We start from the raw sequence: 8,607 nt of genomic DNA on the forward strand, positions 1-8,607 counted from the left end.
AAACAGAAGAGTTTCACATTCCAAAAGCAAGTGTTCTTCTACCCCTGAGCTACATTTCAATCATACTTAAAAATCTCATTCCTGGGCCATTAAGGTGGCTCAGTGGGTAAAGGCACTTGCTGCTAAGCCTGAGGACCTCAGTTCAAATCCCAAGACCCACATGATGGGAGGTGAGAGCTAACTCCTGAAAGTTTTCCTCTGACCTTCATATATATATATATATATATATATATATATATATATATATATATACACACAAAAAACAAATCTACTTTTCAAAAACCTCATTCCTACTTAGTGATAAATATATTCATGTATGTCATGTACAATTTATACAAACAGCCTGAAGGCAATTTATATAATGTTTCTATGTGCCTACATTCTGTATGCTATCACCCAAGGGAAGGTGCAGGATTTTCCACTTGTAGAAGCATTATTTGGGGACATCACATAAAGAGTTGACATTTTTGGATCATTTTATATTTTGGCCTTTTTGTATGTTGATTTTTGTAGAACTGACCTAAAGAACTCTACAAGCAATGACACTTGGAATACAAGCTAGGTAAAAAGCACATTCCCATGCCCAAAACTATTTATTTTCACTAGTCTAAGTACAGCAGGGTTTTCTACTGTAGACCCAAATTTGAGTGAATTAGTCTTAAAATGTGGAGTCACATCCTGTAAATGATTGTACTTTGGTTCATACAGATAAAGTGGCTGCAGCTTTTATCAGGGAAAGTCCAAGCTCCATGAAGCCTTAGGGCAGCAATAACAAGAGTGAGGGGACACCATGCACCTGAATGAAGGGGTCATGAGCCACCATCTGGGGAAGGGGAACTCTGCCACTTGACACCTCCTTCCACTCTCTGCTGTGTGTGAGACTGAACTTAATTCTCTAGACCGCATCATTCAGTACACCATCCAAATGTTCTGATGTGCCGCCACATTCACAGCATTAGCATACTGAAATATATAATGCTATATGCACTCAGAAAACTTCTTTCTCTCCTAAGGAGTAATTTTCTCTGCAATAGTACAAAATGGCTGCAGCTTCTGGATTATGTTTTAAAAATCTCAAAAAATTAAAACTAGGATTATGGCTTAGAGGTAGATTAGAAATTATTATTCACTTAAAAATTATAGGGAAGACAGATAAAGTCACACTGTAAGAGAATAATGTTGGAAAAAAAACTTGCTTATCAATCTTCATCTCATTTGGCTCTGGTTGATATTTTAAGACAAAAGTCCATCAAGAGAATTACTGCCTTTCAATATTTTGTTTCTGGAAAAAAGCCTTTCCAAGTTCATATGTGCTGATCATAATAGCACAAGCAGGAGCAATTTTAACTAATCGAGGAATTAGACCTGTAAACAACCGAGAAAATCCATTTTCAGCAATAATGTTCTTCATTATAGCCCAGGTTGACAAATGCAAAGGCACAGGAACTTTACCACTCTCCTACGTCCAGAGCTGTGTCTGTTTCTGTGTTTTCACCACGTCAAATGGTAAAGTTGCAACAGTGGCAAAAGAACCGGACAATGTCCCTGAAGTAAAGTTGATCATAAATGTTGGTTCATATAAACCAGATTTCTCACACAACCAGTTCTTTACAATCTCATAGTTATACCAGTACATTGCTGAGAAAGGCACGTCTCTAAGTAGAGTTGGAGCCCAGCCCTTCCAGAGGGAAATCCAACCTTCTTCTGACACTTTCCCACTCACAAATCCATGTAGTTCCTTGTAAGAAAACTTCTTAGACTGCATCTTAGTTCTGATCAGTTCTAATGGACTTATCACTGTTACTGCACCAAATCTGGCAACAAACCCAGCAACTATTGGTATTCAGGTTTCATTTTCTCCTAATTTAGTTCTCAAAAAAGCACTTAATTGTTCATAGCAGGTAAAATAAATAACTGTGGCAGGAATTGCCATCACTAGAGTAGGAGGCAGGCCACTCCAAAGGGATTTCATGCCCTCATTTCAAAGAATCCCCCCCCCCCTTATAGAGTTTATTAGAGTTAAAGGGACAGAGTGCGCAGGCCTGTGGGAGAGACACATGCGTGGAGAAGAAGAAGGACTGGGAAGCATGGTGCTCCACTTTAAAACCGGTTGGGGGCGTGGCCAGGTCACGTCACTACTCCACGCGTGTGCGTAGATCACATGGTCACGTTGCGCGCTTACGTGGCCATGTAACGTCACGGATCCTGGTCACGCGAGACGCCTTGACCCGGAACTTGCTAGGCGGAGGTGTCCGGGTCCACCGGGTATCCTGGTTACAAGACGCTTTGACCCAGAAATGCCTATCCTGACCTGGAATTGGCTAGGCGGAAGTGTCCGCCCGGTATATGCGACCGTGGGGACGTGTCGTGAACCCTTCATTCCTGACTCTTTTATTTATTTATTTTTTCTTTTTTTTTTCTTTTTTCTTTCTTTTTTTTTTTTTTTTTTTTTTTTTTTTTTTTTTTTTTTTGGTTTTTTGAGACAGGGTTTCTCTGTGTAGCTTTGCGCCTTTCCTGAGACTCACTTGGTAGCCCAGGCTGGCCTCGAACTCACAGAGAGCCGCCTGCCTCTGCCTCCCGAGTGCTGGGATTAAAGGCGTGCGCCACCACCGCCCGGCAGCGACTCTTTTATTTTTAAAAAAGAAAAAATTGTGGTTGACTGGGTACGGGGGCGACGTTTCTCTCAAAGACTGCTTCCAGCTGAATAGTGGGCATTGGTTGGCTCTTGGGGGGATGAGGGGTATCTTGTGAAGTCCGGGGATGATGGTGGAGGTCCTGGAATGCCGTTCTGCCATTCTGCCGTCTCTTGGTTCTGCAGCTGTCCATCCATGCTGTGGTTGGGGATCTCCTGTGCTGTGGCTGGGGACCTCCCGTTTAACAAGATACTGTTGACATAGAAAGAGCTTAGAGAGAAAGAATCATTATTATTTTATTTTGGAGTTGGCGTTTGTCTGAGGTAGATTTGGCCTGTCCAGATAGAGGCATGTGACATTTACCTGAGGTAGATCTGGCCTTAGTACTCTGCTTAATTTCTATCTGAGACAAGCCTCACTAGAGGTGGTTTATTTAAGGCACCTGTTTCTTTTTAGGCAAGCCTTGCTGGAGGTAGTTCATTTAAGGCACCTGTTTCCCTTATTAGGTTAGCATTTAGGAAACATAGGTGATCAGTTGCTGAGTATTGAACAATGATAAATTGTTGTATTACATTATTCCTTACCGCCTGGATATTTTTGATGGTCCTTTTGCCTCCGGCTCTGTGTGGCCCTGGTTGGAAAAGGAAGGGGTGATACCTTATTCCTCTGGAATTGGTGACAAAGCAGTGGATTCTGATGTCCTCTGAAGCTTGAGAGTGAGAGGCCCTGTTTGTTTCACTGTATATGAAGAGAGATTTTTATGGGATGGAGGTGAGATAAAAGGTTTTAGGTGAGACAGGTGGACCCAGTGAGGAAAGCCCTCAAGTTTAGCAGCTGTGGGGGTTACAAGAATTACTTTGAAGAGTCCCTGCCACTTAGGGGAAAGAGGTGAAGGGCGCTGGCCTGGAGGAGAGAGAAGAACCTGATCTCCAATGTGTATTGGAGATGGGCAAGGATTGTCACACGGCTGAGGCAGTGAACAGTCCGCATAGTTCCATAGAATAGACCTTAGGTGACATAAAAGAGGCGTTAGCAGGCTATCTGGAACAGTTGGAGGCTTGGAAAAAAGACCTGGTGTTAGAACTGGTCTGAGGAGATATTTAACTTTCCTGACAGTGGGCATATGGGTAAAATTGAGCTGTAACCCTGAGGAGGTGGGAAGACTCCAGCATGGCCATTACATGGCCTGAGTTAGACATGGATCCTCCTTTTGCTGTGAGAAGTCCACGCTCCCTCCAAATAGCAGCGTGGGACAGGAGGATATGAAAAGCATATTTGGAGTCTGTAGAGTTAGTGGCTAGGAGGAGAAGTAGGAGAGCTTCTGGCGTGTCTGGGAGAAGGCGAATGTGTGGAGCAAGAGAAATGGATGCTCCTACCTTAGCTAGGAGATCCCTCCCCATTAAAGGTACAGGGAAGCTTGGCACCACTAAAAATGTGTGTGTGAGAGGGATGCCTCTGAAAATACAATTAAGTGGCGGTGTCTGCTGAGGTAGATAAGGCTGTCCCCTGTACCCGACAATAAAGGAGGTGGCATCCCAAAACTCCCAGGACTGAGTCAATGGCTCTGGTGTCCAGAAAGAAAGAAACGGATCGCTTCCCTGCTGCGTTCTGGGTTCCCTGTCATGTCTGTAGCCAAGCCTAGGTCTGTTGGAGGTCTTTGCTTGATGTACCCATGCATCTTGGCGCCTGGGGGCAGTCAGCTGACTGTCTTTCTAGGCGGCACTTTTAACAAGGCTATTGATGGCCTGGCAGGGCATTCGCTAGCCCGTGGCCGTTTCCTCACTTAAAACAGGGACCCAACAGCTTTTGGAAGTCAGCGAGTGCCAGCACTTGGCAATTTTGTTTTCGGGCTTTTATCTTTTCCCTGGCACACTTTAAATGCCACAGATGACTCTTTTGCCTGTGGGGTCAGGAGCCTTGCTCTCCAGATGCTTAAGTTTTAGTCGGGAAGGTCTGGGGAACAAGAGACGGATTTTCATCCTTATCTTGAATTACCATTTTTAGTTTTTTATAGTTTACTGGTTTTAGGGCAGCCTTACGGAGGCCTGTCAGGAGACAGGTAATAAACCTGTCTCTGGCTAGACAGCCACTCTGGGTGTTGTAGTCCCATTGTGGCTCCCAGTCAGGAACCGCCTCAGCTCCTGGGGGGTGTGAAAGGTTAATTTGATGAATTTCATCTGCATGAGTCCTAGCCTGCTCCCATACTCGCCTGAGCTCCTCAGGAAGTCATGAAAGGTGAGACTATAAGATTGAGTTATATATTGAAACTGTTTAATAAAGGAAGCAGAATTAGATGTATAAGAACCCAGCTTACTTTGTATCTGAGAGAGTTCTGTTAGAGAGAGAGGTTGGAACATGAAGTTTAATTATTGGTTCCTTAGCAAGATCTAGAGTCAGAGATTCTGGAGTCAGAGAATCCTCTGGTTTACATACAGGTAGGAGCATATGAGCAGGAGAGAAGGAAACGAGAAGAGACAGTTTAGCATTGAGAAAGAAGAAAGCAACTCTTTCCATTTGCCTGAATGCCGACAGTGATTGGATAGCTCCCGTGAAATATCGGGATCTAAGGAGCTGCTCGGTGGCCCTTTGTTATTTTTTAAAGCATACTTTGGCCACTTTTTTGAACATAAACGAGTTAGCTTAGAAATCTTTATGTAAGGCATTAAACTGTGAGGTTTTAAAGCTTCAACAAGACAGCCTAACGGATAGGAAGGACTAACAGGGTTGGAAGCCTTGTTTCCCATGTCTGCAGCGGAGACAGAAAAATTAAAAAAAAAATAAAATAAACGTGATCCGGAGCCAAGACCCCAGGCGACCCCAGGGTCAAGGGCGGATCCCGGGCACGACCTGCTTCTCCACTCATCAGCGAGAGGCAGTGGCTCCCTCCATGGTGAGGGAATGGAATTTCTGAGAATCCGGACAGTGTTTGCCTCCCCGTCGTAAGGATGGAACCCGTCAACCTCACGTGGCTCCCCGGGGCGCACCCCGACGGTGGCCCCAACGCAAGAAATATCTCAGGCTGCACACGTGGGAGACGGCTAGAAAAGTTAGGCCTGCGATAGGGGCCGACCATAGCCAATGAAGACCGTGGTCGGGGGTACCCCTGGTCTCAAGAATATGTGTGAGGCGCTGGATGATCAACGGTCGTTCTCACAGATTCAGGAAACCGTTTACGCTGGCCGAAAAATGGGGGAACTCACCTATCGAAGAAAGCGGTGTTGGATGCAATTTGGATGCGATTCAGGCGAATGGAGAGTGGTCTGTCGCGTACGGAGCAGATTACCCAGTTCGCGGGCTTCCAGGCACAGGGCGCTCGGAAGCGCCCACTCGGTTTCGGCACCAAAATGTTAGTTACTTAGCTGCGTTGTGTTCTTACCCTGCAAGGAAATGTCATGAAACACGACAGAATCCGCTTATAGAGTTTGTTAGAGTTCAAGGGACAGAGTGCGCAGGCCTGTGGGAGAGACACGTGCATGGAGAAGAAGGCTCGAAGAATTTTTAAAAAGGCATCCAACGTTCCCTGGAAATTCCCTGGCTTCTTATACCATGCTTTCTTGCTTCCATTGTCACAGACACACATATGGTCCATGAGTCGTTACTGTACAGAAAACACTTTCCTTTGGGGAATGGGTTGTTCTGGACTTGGAGTCGAATCTTAATAACATCCAGGGGTGTCACCATTAGTGATGTCAATATAGCTCCAATACAAGAGGCAATCATTTGCTGAAGAGGTGTCACTTGGACTGTTGGTGGTGGCCCCTCGGTTTCTGGCTCCATATTTTTAACTAGTCGAGAAAGAATCTGCCAAACTATAAAAACAGTATCAGGAGTGCTTGCCTAACATGCTCAAGTCATGGGTTTGATCCAAAGCACTGGTGGCGAGGCGACTGCAAGGCGGGGGTCGCAGCAAATGCAGCGGGTGATGCTGGCCACACGGCCTGCGAGGCTCACTGCACCCATGGCCTGGGGCGCTCCACACTCCGGGGTGCACAGCGCGGCGCCCGAGCTGGACGGGGACGCCGGCCCGTGGGCGTCTCCTTTTGGTGTCTTTTAATTAATTTTTAAGATAAATCAAAATGGAATTGAAATATGTTTTCCTGGACGTGATCCTAGATAAGTAACTGATACCACATCACTGTTTGTGCAATGATACCTGGCAGTAGAATGCTTCCACTGAAGACTTAAAGCCTGTCCAAATATGACTTCTTCTTGAGGCTAAGATTGTCTTACAATAAATATAGGAACTGTATATCAAAGCCCATTCTTCCAAATCACAACTTATCTTTCTTTAGCAATACATATTGTGTGTGTGTGTGTGTATGTGTGAGTATGTGACAATAATTAGAGAAAAAGAGGCTATGAAGTTGAAGTAGACAAATAGAGGGCATATGGGAGTGTATGGAGGGTGGAAAAATTAGGAGGAAATGACAGAGTTGTGTTATAATTTCAAAAGATATTTGAAAATCATTCAACTCATTTTCCCGTCTTTCTCTTGGCACTAGACTCCCAGTTATACCCCAAAGGCCCTGTTTCTGAGTCTTTACCCTTCACCCTCTTCTCTCTCCATTGCTGCCAATCATCCACACTCACCCACATTCTTGTTCTTTCTTTTAGGTTCAGAGTTCCAAAAGCTGATTACTATTTTTCTTTCTGGACAGTTAAGTGTATTTAAATGAAAATCTTAAAATGATTTGACCCCAGTGACCAAAATTATATAGGATAGTGAGAACCTTCAGCTTCTGTTTCAATTTGTGCAGTAAGAAATATTCATTGGAGGTGTTGGAGATTCAGAACTGGAGAGATGGCTTGGTGGTTATGTGTGGTGATATTGTGTTCCCCAATATATCGTGCACACTAATAAATTTATCTGGGGTCAGAGAACATAACAGCCACTAGACAGACATAGAGGCCAGAAAATGGTGGCACCCACACCTTCTTGAGGCAGAGATCCATCTGGATCTCTGTGAGTTCAAGGCCACACTGGAAATAGCCAGGAATGGTAACTCACGTCTTTAATCCCAGGAAGTGATGGCAGAAAGCAGAAAGGTATTTAAGGCCTGAGGACCAGGAACTAGAGCTGGTTAAGCTTTCAGGCTTTTGAGCAACAGTTCACCTAAGATTCATTCTGGATGAGGACTCAGAGGCTTCCAGTCTGGGGAAACAGGATCAGCTGAGAAGTTGGCCAGGTGAGGTTAGCTGTGGCCTGTTCTGTCTCTCTGATCTTCCAGCATTCACTCCAATACCTGGCCCTGGGTTTGTTTTTATTAATAAGAACTTTTAAGATTCATACTACAGTTATGAGCACTTGTTGTTCATGTAGAAGGACCTGGGTTCAATTCCCACCACTTACAGGGTAACTCATAGGCATTAATAACTCCAGTTTCAGGATGTATGTGATTGCACAGACATATGTGTGCTTAAGATGTACATATAAAATACATAAATCTAAAAATCTTTAAAGAAAACAATGATGTTGAAGATTCAAAATACTAAATAGAAGCTTGTCCATGTGCTGCAGGAAGGGGGTAATTTTCTTGAAAAATAATGAAGGATCTGGCTCTTGTCTGTTTTGAGCATCCTTCTCTTTATTTTTCGCTACCCCGAAACACATTGATGTAAACACCCCTTGCTGTTGTGGAATAATATTTTTGTACACTGTGAAGATGTGTTGCCCTCATTGGTTTGATAAAAAGCTAAATGTCCAATGGCTAGGCAAGAAGAGGCTAGGCAGGACTTGTGGACAAGAAGAGAGCTCTGGGATGAAGAAGGGCAGAGTCACCAGGAGACAGGAGACATGGCAAGAAGCAAGATGATCATGCTGTGATGAGGAAAGATACTGAGCCACATGGTATATAAGAAATATTGGGAGACAGGCCCGGCGGCAGAGACAAGCAGACGCAGGTAGGGCTGCGGCGGGGCCCGTGGAGGTAGACGGGCCCAGCGGCGGCAGCCAACAGGGATATTCAGACCCGGT

General features: G+C 44.7%; 1 pseudogene; it reads right to left on the reverse strand.

The window, feature by feature from the left end:
* Positions 1–278: 278 nt before the first annotated feature.
* Positions 279–6,520, reverse strand: LOC114682346 (annotated as a pseudogene).
* Positions 6,521–8,607: the final 2,087 nt, after the last annotated feature.

This window comes from Peromyscus leucopus, chromosome 1 (genome assembly GCF_004664715.2).
Source record: "Peromyscus leucopus breed LL Stock chromosome 1, UCI_PerLeu_2.1, whole genome shotgun sequence".
NCBI lineage: Eukaryota > Metazoa > Chordata > Mammalia > Rodentia > Cricetidae > Peromyscus > Peromyscus leucopus.